Genomic DNA, 12,351 nt, shown 5'->3' with positions numbered 1-12,351 from the left:
AGAGAGAGAGAGAGAGAGAGAGAGAGAGAGAGAGAGAGAGAGAGAGAGAGAGAGAGAGAGAGAGAGAGAGAGAGAGAGAGAGAGAGAGAGAGAGAGAGAGAGAGAGAGAGAGAGACAACCCAACCAAATCATCATCAACAAAAAGAGAATTACTTGACACATTGGGAAAAAAAATATAATTTAACTGAGCAAACTAGAATGCTATTTGGCTCTAAACAGAGAGTACACAGTGGCAGAATACCTGACCACAGTGACTGACCCAAACTTAAGGAAAGCTTTGACTATGTACAGACTCAGTGAGCATGGCCTTGCTATTGAGAAAGGCCGCCGTAGGCAGACCTGGCTTTCAAGAGAAGACAGGCTATGTGCACACTGCCCACAAAATGAGGTGGAAACTGAGCTGCACTTCCTATCCTCCTGCCAAATGTATGACCATATTAGAGACACATATTTCCCTCAGATTACACATATCCATCCACAAAGAATTCGAAAACAAACCCAATTTTGATAAACTCCCTTATCTACTGGGTGAAAAACCACAGTGTGCCATCACAGCAGCAAGATTTGTGACCTGTTGCCACAAGAAAAGGGCAACCAGTGAAGAACAAACACCATTGTAAATACAAATCATATTTATATATATATATAATATGACATTTGAAATGTCTTTATTATTTTGGAACTTCTGAGTGTAATGTTTACTATTAATATTTATAGTTTATTTCACTTTTGTTTACTATCTACTTCACTTGCTTTGGCAATGTTAACATACGTTTCCCATGCCAATAAAGCCCTTAAATTGAATTGGAGAGAGAGAGAAAGAGAGAGAGAAAGAGAGAGAGAGAGGAGAGAGGAGAGAGGAGAGCGAGAGAGAGAGAGAGGAGAGAGAGAGAGGAGAGAGAGAGAGAGAGAGCGAGAGAGGAGAGAGAGAGAGAGAGAGAGAGAGAGATAATACTTTGATTAGAACAGTGTGCCGTGAGACCAAGTCGCCCCGCCGAGGTGTGGTAGTCCTCTCCGGTGGGCACGGCAGGTAGCACTTTAATTGCTTGTTCTGGAAGCCGTGATGAAGTACCTTCCGTCCAGCCAACTGCTGGTGTGTGAGTGTGTGCGTTTTACACCACACTGCCACACCATAGCTCCCGTGTGTCTGCATTACAGTCACAATTAGATTCTCTTAGGTAGCTCCGGCCTCCTGGTAAACCAGGGTTGCTGCATTGGTGTCGCTCAGAGAGAGGGGTAGAGGAGAGGGGTGGAGGAGAGGGAGGGCAGGGAGGGGTGGAGGGGAGAGAGTGGTAGGGGAGAGGGGGGTGGAGGGGAATGGGGTGGAGGGGAGAGAGGGGTAGGGAGAGAGGGGTGGAGGGGAGAGAGGGGTAGAGGAGCGAGGGTAGAGGAGAGAGGGGTGGGGGAGAGAGGGGTAGGGGAGAGAGGGGGTGGAGGGGAGAGAGGGGTAGAGGAGCGAGGGGTAGAGGAGAGAGGGGTGGAGGGGAGAGAGGGGTAGAGGAGAGAGGGGTGGAAGGGAGAGAGGGGTTGGAGGGGAGAGAGTGGTAGAGGAGATAGGGGTGGAGGGGAGAGAGGGTGGAGGGTGGAGGGGAGAGAGGGGTAGAGGAGAGAGGGGTGGAGGGGAGAGAGGGGTGGAAGAGAGAGGGGTGGAGGGTAGAGAGGGGTGGAGGGGAGAGAGGGGTGGAGGGGAGAAGGAAAGGAAAGGGGGATACCTAGTCAGCTGCACAACTTAATGCATTCAGCTGAAATGTGTCTTCCGCATTTAACCCAACCCCTCTGAATCCACATTTAATCCAACCCCTCTGGGGTAGGGGAGAGAGGGGGAGAGAGGGGTAGAGGAGAGAGGGGGAGGGGACAGAGAGGTAGAGGAGAGAGGGGTAGAGGAGAGAGGGGGAGGGGACAGAGAGGTAGAGGAGAGAGGGGTAGAGGAGAGAGGGGTAGAGGAGAGAGGGGTAGAGGAGAGAGGGGGAGAGGACAGAGAGGTAGAGGAGAGAGGGGTAGAGGAGAGAGGGGTAGAGGAGAGAGGGGGAGAGGACAGAGAGGTAGAGGAGAGAGGGGTAGAGGAGAGAGGGGTAGAGGAGAGAGGGGGAGAGGACAGAGAGGTAGGGGAGAGAGGGGTAGAGGAGAGAGGGGGAGAGTTCAGAGCGGTAGGGGAGAGAGGGGAGAGAGGGGGAGAGGGAGAGGGGTAGGAGAGACGGGGAGAGACGGGGAATGACGGGGAGAGGGGGTAGAGGAGAGAGGGTGGGGAAGGAGGAGGTAGGTAGGCAGGGGAGGGAGGGAGGGAGGTAGGCAGGGGAGGTAGGCAGGGGAGGTAGGGAGGTAGGCGGGGGAGGGAGGGAGGTAGGCAGGGGAGGGAGGCAGGGGAGGTAGGGAGGTAGGCGGGGGAGGGAGGGAGGGAAGTAGGCAGGGGAGGGGGCAGGGGAGGGAGAGGGGAAGGAGGGAGGTAGGCAGGGGAGGTAGGCAGGGGAGGGAGAAGGGAAGGAGGGAGGGAGGTCTGGCTCCTGCTCTGCTAGGCAGGTCTGATATGAGGGACAGATGGAGCAGGTGAGAAGGATGACTGGTGGAACAGTTGAGCTCAGGATCCTGCTGTCTGTCCTACTCTCACAACCTCATTACTGTGGCCCACATATATTAGACAACCAATATTTCAGCAGACATTATAAGAAAAAGGTTTACTTTGTACTGTAGGTTGTTATGTTTGGATTTATGGTCGATGTTCAGAGTCAGACATGTTATACTCCTCTTATCAACATTTTAATCATCACCTATACCTCAGCAGGCATTATATAGAAAAAGGTATACTGTTTAATGTTTGACTGTTCAGGTGGATTTGTGGTCAATATTCAGACATATGTCATACTCCTCTTAGGGACAGATGGACATTTACTGGGGGTTAGGGGTGGTCCAAAGTAGGGGAGGGTTGTCAAACTTTCTTTTTTTTGCTTTGGGGAGGGTTGTGTGTTTTGTTAGGGGGCACAGGGGAGGGTTGTGTGTTTTGTTAGGGGGCACAAGGGAGGGTTGTGTGTTTTGTTAAGGGGCACAGGGGAGGGTATTGTGTTTTTTCCCTGGTTCACTCTTCTGCTCATATTTTCCCTATAAACAATGGCTTGACTTACTTTTGATATTACCCTAATACAGTTTAGAAACATTTGTGAAGGTTTGGTATGGTGTGGCTATTATTAAGCTTTAGGTATTGCAGGCCTATGATCTGAAGGCAGTGCACCCCAGCGCTCCAACTGACTCCCACAGTTGATCTTGAGGTGAGCAAGACTGTTTCAGGCCTACCAGAGTTACTCCTATAATATAATGCTTATCTTTATACAAAATATTAGGATATAACATTTACGAATTACCCTCCTTCTGTATGTCTATATCTGTATAGCAGACGCAGTAGCCATCTGACATAAAGAAATGGATGTCGGTGTCGTAGCATGCCACGGGTATATCTCTATCTCTCTGGGCTTAGGCCTAAACCTCTCTTCCTTTATATAGGCTATATATTAATGAATTAAAATATTAATATCACACAGTGGACACCTAAACCTATAGGCCTTTGCATGCAATGCCCTGATACATTTAGTGCTCAGATCTCTGACAGCTGAACCTTGAGGTGGACAATTATTGTTTTAGGAAAGTAGCCTAAAACCTTTGATTATGCCTGCACATCATGGTTCACCAGCAGCCCCAAACATCTAAAGAATAAGCTACCAGCCAAACAAGCTTGTAAGAATTGTACTTAAACTCCCCCTCATACTCATCTGGAGGTTGAGCATTTTTTCATCTCTAATTGTATATGTATTTATGTAATGTGTCTGTATCTATGTAATGTGTCTGTATCTCTGTAATATGTCTGTATCTATGTAATGTGTCTGTATCTATGTAATCAAATCAAATCAAATTGTATTGGTCACATGCGCCGAATACAACAGGTGCAGACATTACAGTGAAATGCTTACTTACAGCCCTTAACCAACAGTGCATTTATTTTTAACAAAAAAAGTGTTGAGAAAAAAAAGAGCAGAAGTAAAATAAAGTAACAGTAGGGAGGCTATATATACAGGGGGGTACCGTTGCAGAGTCAATGTGCGGGGGCACCGGCTAGTTGAGGTAGTTGAGGTAATATGTACATGTGGGTAGAGTTAAAGTGACTATGCATAAATAATTAACAGAGTAGCAGCAGCGTAAAAAGGATGGGGTGGGGGGTCAGTGCAAATAGTCCAGGTAGCCATGATTAGCTGTTCAGGAGTCTTATGGCTTGGGGGTAGAAGCTGTTGAGAAGTCTTTTGGACCTAGACTTGGCACTCCGGTACCGCTTGCCGTGCGGTAGCAGAGAGAACAGTCTATGACTAGGGTGGCTGGAGTCTTTGACAATTTTGAGGACCTTCCTCTGACACCGCCTGGTATAGAGGTCCTGGATGGCAGGAAGCTTGGCCCCAGTGCTGTACTGGGCCGTACGCACTACCCTCTGTAGTGCCTTGCGGTCGGAGGCCAAGCAGTTGCCATACCAGGCGGTGATGCAACCAGTCAGGATGCTCTCGATGGTGCAGCTGTAGAATTTTTTGAGGATCTGAGGACCCATGCCAAATCTTTTCAGTCTCCTGAGGGGAAATAGGCTTTGTCGTGCCCTCTTCACGACTGTCTTGGTGTGTTTAGACCATGATAGTTCGTTGGTGATGTGGACACCAAGGAACTTGAAGCTCTCAACCTGTTCCACTACAGCCCCGTCGATGAGAATGGGGGCGTGCTCAGTCCTCTTTTTTTTCCTGTAGTCCACAATCATCTCCTTTGTCTTGGTCACGTTGAGGGAGAGGTTGTTGTCCTGGCACCACACGGCCAGGTCTCTGACCTCCTCCCTATAGGCTGTCTAATCGTTGTCGGTGATCAGGCCTACCACTGTTGTGTCGTCGGCAAACTTAATGATGGTGTTGGAGTCGTGTAATGTGTATCTATGTAATGTGTCTGTATCTCTGTAATGTGTCTGTATCTATGTAATGTGTCTGTATCTATGTAATGTGTCTGTATCTATATAATGTGTCTGTATCTATGTAATGTGTCTGTATCTCTGTAATGTGTCTGTATCTATGTAATGTGTCTGTATCTCTAATGTGTCTGTATCTCTGTAATGTGTCTGTATCGCTGTAATGTGTCTGTATCTATGTAATGTGTCTGTATCTATGTAATGTGTCTGTATCTCTGTAATGTGTCTGTATCTATGTAATGTGTCTGTATCTATGTAATGTGTCTGTATCTATGTAATGTGTCTGTATCTATGTAATGTGTCTGTATCTATGTAATGTGTCTGTATCTCTGTAATGTGTCTGTATCTATGTAATGTGTCTGTATCTCTGTAATGTGTCTGTATCTATGTAATGTGTCTGTATCTATGTAATGTGTCTGTATCTCTAATGTGTCTGTATCTCTGTAATGTGTCTGTATCTCTGTAATGTGTCTGTATCTATGTAATGTGTCTGTATCTATGTAATGTGTCTGTATTTATGTAATGTGTCTGTATCTATGTAATGTGTCTGTATCTCTGTAATGTGTCTGTATTTATGTAATGTGTCTGTATCTATGTAATGTGTCTGTATCTCTGTAATGTGTCTGTATCTATGTAATGTGTCTGTATCTCTAATGTGTCTGTATCTCTGTAATGTGTCTGTATCTCTGTAATGTGTCTGTATCTATGTAATGAGTCTGTATCTCTGTAATGTGTCTGTATCTATGTAATGTGTCTGTATCTCTGTAATGTGTCTGTATCTCTGTAATGTGTCTGTATCTATGTAATGAGTCTGTATCTCTGTAATGTGTCTGTATCTATGTAATGTGTCTGTATCTATGTAATGTGTCTGTATCTATGTAATGTGTCTGTATCTCTGTAATGTGTCTGTATCTCTGTAATGTGTCTGTATCTATGTAATATGTCTGTATCTATGTAATGTGTCTGTATTTATGTAATGTGTCTGTATCTCTGTAATGTGTCTGTATCTATGTAATGTGTCTGTATCTCTGTAATGTGTCTGTATCTCTGTAATGTGTCTGTATCTATGTAATGTGTCTGTATCTCTGTAATGTGTCTGTATCTATGTAATGTGTCTGTATATATGTAATGTGTCTGTATCTATGTAATGTGTCTGTATCTCTGTAATGTGTCTGTATCTATGTAATGTGTCTGTATCTATGTAATGTGTCTGTATCTATGTAATGTGTCTGTATCTCTAATGTGTCTGTATCTCTGTAATGTGTCTGTATCTATGTAATGTGTCTGTATCTATGTAATGTGTCTGTATCTATGTAATGTGTCTGTATCTCTAATGTGTCTGTATCTCTAATGTGTCTGTATCTCTGTAATGTGTCTGTATCTATGTAATGTGTCTGTATCTATGTAATGTGTCTGTATCTCTAATGTGTCTGTATCTCTGTAATATGTCTGTATTTCTGTAATGTGTCTGTATCTATGTAATGAGTCTGTATCTATGTAATGTGTCTGTATCTATGTAATGTGTCTGTATTTATGTAATGTGTCTGTATCTATGTAATGTGTCTGTATCTATGTAATGTGTCTGTATCTATGTAATGTGTCTGTATCTATAATGTGTCTGTATCTCTGTAATGTGTCTGTATCTCTGTAATGTGTCTGTATCTATGTAATGAGTCTGTATCTCTGTAATGTGTCTGTATCTATGTAATGTGTCTGTATCTATGTAATGTGTCTGTATCTCTAATGTGTCTGTATCTCTAATGTGTCTGTATCTCTGTAATGTGTCTGTATCGTTGTAATGTGTCTGTATCTATGTAATGTGTCTGTATCTCTGTAATGTGTCTGTATCTATGTAATGTGTCTGTATCTATGTAATGTGTCTGTATCTATGTAATGTGTCTGTATTTATGTAATGTGTCTGTATCTATGTAATATGTCTGTATCTATGTAATGTGTCTGTATCTATGTAATGTGTCTGTATCTCTAATGTGTCTGTATCTCTGTAATGTGTCTGTATCTCTGTAATGTGTCTGTATCTATGTAATGTGTCTGTATTTATGTAATGTGTCTGTATCTATGTAATGTGTCTGTATCTATATAATGTGTCTGTATCTATGTAATGTATCTGTATCTCTAATGTGTCTGTATCGCTGTAATGTGTCTGTATCTCTGTAATGTGTCTGTATCTATGTAATGTGTCTGTATCTATGTAATGTGTCTGTATCTCTGTAATGTGTCTGTATCTATGTAATGTGTCTGTATCTCTGTAATGTGTCTGTATCTATATAATGTGTCTGTATCTATGTAATTGTAATTGTATTTCTGTAAAAAATAGGAACCACAATGGAAATAAGTCCCCGACTTTATTGTCCAATCCTGCTCACTTTAAAATATCTTTGTGTATATATTTATATATATTTTTCGGACAAATAAAATCAATCAATCCAAACTGTGCAGCGGCCATTTGATGAATGGAATCTGTTACAAAACACCAAAAAGTGTAATGACATTTGGAGATTGTCGAGCCAAGCCTTCGATACTGGGTAAGCCTACAAGTTAGGGAGGGATGGACAGTTGAAGTCGGAAGTTTACAGAGGCTTACTTAGGTTGGAGTCATTAAAACTGCACATGGGGACAAAGATCGTACTTTTTAGAGAAATGTCCTCTGGTCTGATGAAACAAAAATAGAACTGTTTGGCCATAATAACCATCGTTATGTTTGGAGGATAAAGGGGGAGCTTGCAAGCCGAAGAACATAATCCCAACCATGAAGCACAGGGGTGGCAGCATCATGCTGTGGGGGTGCTTTGCTGCAGGAGGGACTGGTGCACTTCACAAAATAGATGGCATCATGAGGAAGGAAAATGATGTGGATATTGAAGCACATCTCAAGACAACAGTCAGGAAGTTAAAGCTTGGTCGCAAATGGGTCTTCCAAATGGACAATGACCCCAAGCATACTTCCAAAGTTGTGGCAAAATGGCTTAAGGACAACAAAGTCAAGGTATTGGAGTGGCCATCACAAAGCCCTGACCTCAATCCTATAGAACATTTGTGGGTAGAACTGAAAAAGCATGTGCGAGCAAGGAGGCCTCGTGTAGCTCAGTTGGTAGAGCATGGCACTTGCAACACCAGGGTTGTGGGTTCGATTCCCTCGGGGGGCCAGAATGGAAAAAGAATGTATGCACTAACTGTAAGTCGCTCTGGATAAGAGCGTCTGCTAAATGACGTAAAATGTAAACCTGACTCAGTTACGCCAGCTCTGGCAGGAGGAATGGGTCAAAATTCACCCAACTTTTTGTGGGAAGCTTGTGGAAGGCTACCCGAAACGTTTGACCCTAGTTAAACAATTTAAAGACAATGCTACCAAATACTAATTGAGTGTATGTAAACTTCTGACTCTCTGGGAATTATGAAAGAAATAAAAGCTGAAATAAATCATTCTCTCTACTCTTATTCTGACATTTCACATTCTTAAAATAAAGTGGTGATCCTAACTGACCTAAGACAGGGAATTATTACTATGATTAAATGTCAGGAATTGTGAAAAACTGAGTTTAAATGTATTTGGCTAAGGTGTATGTAAACTTCCAACTTCAACTGTATTTTCTGTTTGTCGAGCTTGACATAGTCTATTTGTTGTGGTGTTGAAAACGCAAACCATGATATTGAAGCGCCCGAAGTCGGTATGCTTTGTTTATTGGTTGTGTGGTGCATTGGCACAGAAACCTGTTGGTGGAAAATTCATTGCATATATTTTATAGAATAATACATATGGCATCAAAATGTAGAAAATCTGATTTCCCCCTAGCTGATCATTGTCTGCAGCCGGCTCTGATTGTAGTGTAATGAAACAGGCAGGGAGAGTGAGCTCGTCTGTGGTGGTCGGCGAACCCTCAACCTTCTGGCCCGTAGCCCTGCTTGGCATCCACTGTGCTACAAAAGCATGCTGAAGTGCTTTTTTTTTTCTTGACACCTTGAGTTGGACCAGCCCCTCCCCCCCTAGTAAATGTTTATATTTTTTGGCATGGCGCAATCACTGGGTAATCCATGAAGATTCAAGCTAAGCTACTTAACCCAATATAGCCTTGTTTGGTTGGATAATCTTTAAGCAGGGAAGCTGTGGTAATACTGATACAAGTGTCATGTAATGTCAGATTTATTTGCAATATCACTCAAACTAGTCAGAGACAGGGCTCATAACATGCACTTCATGTCACAACCTGATTGTACTGAATGAACACAAGGCTTATTTCACACAATATTTGTAAGTTATTGGATGTCCGTTTCTATGGAGGTGGCTTTCAAAAAGTTGTTGTTAGAGCTCTGTTCTATTTTGGCTAGAGAGGAATTGTGCTTAGCTAAATAGGAAGCTTTCACAGACTGTGTGCAAGACATATCAAAGAGGGGAAGACAGTTTCCCACTGAGGACTAGGTGTTATAGAGTAGTCCAATTTAGGAGAAGCTTTCTGTGTGGAAGAAATATTCCCCATAGAGGATGAGGTGTTATAGATACAGGGTCCTTCACAGTGGTCTTATTCTAGATCATTTCCTATTTTCTTGTCAACACCATGTTTAATTAACCCCAGAAGACTGAGAAGTGTTGAGAAGGTATAAAACACTAATCACACATTTCTTCATTAATAGACCGTAACTCATTAATTATTTCCTCTATAATATACAGGAGCTGTTCTCTGCATTTAATGAAACTAGTCAATTTTTACTTGTTTTTCCACTAAGTCATGCCGTGTGAGACAGTGTGACAGCCCCAGTCCCTGTTACATGGGATATGACCCAAATTGTACACTTTTCCCTTTATAGTGCACTACTTTTGACCAGGGCCCATATGGCTCTGGTCAAAAGTAGTGCATTATAAACGGAATAGGGTGCCATTTGGGATGGAACCATGGAATCATAGAGTGTGTAACAAAATAGGAATGTCAAAGACATGGTGGCACTACCGTAGGCTGCTGCTACATGTGCAATTATTTCCAGATCACACATTAATGTTAATTATCAGCACCTCAAATTAAAGCCTTGTATTTATCCACAAATCTTTACTGCGGTATACAGCTTTTATTACTGCCTTTCTGATTGGGGGTGATGGATAGGATGAGGAGTGTTCAGTTGAGTGCCTGTGTTCTTTAATAGAGGGATGTGTTGCCAGTGTATAACCAGGCAGTGGCAGAACATTAGGCAGAGCGTAAAGGAGAATAATGTGCCATTATAAAGCATTGGAACATGACGCAGAACTTGTTCAGGTCAAAGCCTTGCTCCTCTATAATGCCTCATAGCCTAGCTATATAACCTGACTATATAACCTGTATATAACCTAACCTGACTCTGTCATACACTGTGAAGTGGGCCTCATCAGCTCAGCATATGAAAGCCTAATTCCTGTCTGCTGTTGAATCATGTTTTTTTTTTTCAGTGAGTGAAACATAGAAACCTTGAATCTAACAATCTATCCAAGGAATCCTAGAATTTTACAAAATGTAGTGCTGACATTTATGTACAAATTGCTTCGTTTTATTACTTAGCACTACTTAGTAAACTACAGCTCAATATCAAAACCTTACTAACAGGCATATAATCCAACGGAGGGGCCAATAAAATACTAAAATACAATTTTACACAGTAAAATCACCCTTTAATTACAACTAGCCATGAATTGGAGGCTAAACTAATCTTTTTAGAAACGGTAACATAAGGTATTGTTCAAAAGCATTTCTGAAATGAACTATAATAAGCTTTCCTCCTCAGTCAGTGTTCATTTATTAGTAATGTGCTTATATGAGCTTAGTAGGCTCAGACTCAGCCAATTTTAATGAATTATTTTGCAGCAGGCAGATGACAGATTGCAACCAATTCCTTAAAAAAACAAAAAAAACATTCAATTTGCCAATTTGAATGCTGCATCCATAACATATTCTGACTGTTTAATACATTTAATGAGAATTATCTTTTCAAATTATCGAAATAGATTTGACTAATATACTAGATAGGTCTAGGTCAACCAGTATTGTAATAATAAAATGAAATAAAATTGTATTGGTCACATGCGCCGAATACAACAGGTGTATACTTTACAGTGAAACTTACGAGCCCATTCCCAGCAATGCGGAGTTAAAAAGTAAGACAAATATTTGCTAAATAAAAAAGGAAATAGTAACACAATAAAAACAATAATGAGGCTATATACAAAGAGTACCTGTACTTTGCCAATGTGCAGGGGTACAAGGTACAGTAGTTGAGGTAATTGAGGTAAGACAGTATGTACATGTAGGTAGGGTTAAAAGTGACTAGGCAATCAGGATATATAATAAACAGAGTAGCAGCAGCGTATGTGAAGAGTGTGGAAGTCTGTCTATGTGTGAGTGTGTGGCGGCAATATGCATGTGTGTGTGTTTTGTGTGTGTGAGCATATGTAGTGTGTGTGTGTGTGTGTGTGTGTGTGTGTTTTAGAGTGTCAGTGTAGTATGTGTGAGTGCGTGGTAGAGTCTAGTGAGTGTGCATAGAGTCAGTGCAAAACAATTAGGATAAATAAATAATAAAGGGAGGCAATGTAAATAGTCCAGGTATCCATTTGGTTAACTGTTCAGCATACTTATTGCTTGGGGGTAGAAGCTGTTCAGGAGCCTTCACGACTGCGTTGGTGTTTTTGGACCATGATAGGTCCTTAGCGATGTGCACACGAGGAACTTGACACTCTTGACCTGCTTCACTACAGCCCTGTCGATGTGAATGGGGGCATGTTTTGCCCTCCGTTTCCTGTAGTCCACGATAAGATACTTTGCCTTGCCCACATTGAGGGAGAGGTTCTTGTCCTGGCACCACACTGCCAGGTCTCTGACCTCCTCCCTATAGGCTGTCTCATCATTGTCAGTGATCAGGCCTACCACCATCGTGTCATCGGCAAACTTAATGATGGTGTTGGAGTCTTGCACAGCCACACAGTCGTGGGTGAACAGGGAGTACAGGAAGGGACTGAGCACGCACCCCTGAGGGGCCCCCGTGTTGAGGGTCAGTGTGGCGGATGTGTTGTTGCCTACCCTCACCACCTGGGGGTGGCCCGTCAGGAAGTCCAGGATCCAGTTGCTGAGGGAGGTGTTCAGTTCCAGGGTCCTTAGCTTAGTGGTGAGCTTGGGGGGCACTATGGTGTTGAACGCTGAGCTGTAGTCAATGAACAGCAATCTCACATAGGTGTTCCTTTTGTCCAGGTGGGAAAGGGTAGTGTGGAGTGCAATAGAGATTGTGTCATCTGTGGATCTATTTGGGCGGTATGCAAATTGGAGTGGGTCCAGGGTTTTTTGGATGATCGGGTTGATGTGATGCAATGCAAATAGTCTGGGTAGCCATTTGATTAGATGTTC

At 42.7% G+C, this 12,351-nt stretch overlaps 1 protein-coding gene across 1 annotated transcript in view; it reads left to right on the top strand.

Moving 5' to 3' along the window:
* cerkl (ceramide kinase-like) overlaps positions 1–12,351 on the top strand; it is a 69,356-nt gene that overhangs the window by 39,768 nt on the left and 17,237 nt on the right. The gene's annotated exons all lie outside the window — the stretch shown is intronic.

This window comes from Coregonus clupeaformis, chromosome 40 (genome assembly GCF_020615455.1).
Source record: "Coregonus clupeaformis isolate EN_2021a chromosome 40, ASM2061545v1, whole genome shotgun sequence".
Classification (NCBI taxonomy): Eukaryota; Metazoa; Chordata; class Actinopteri; order Salmoniformes; family Salmonidae; genus Coregonus; species Coregonus clupeaformis.
The sequence above is the reverse complement of the archived record's forward strand: the minus strand, read 5'-3'. Positions and strand labels throughout refer to the sequence as shown.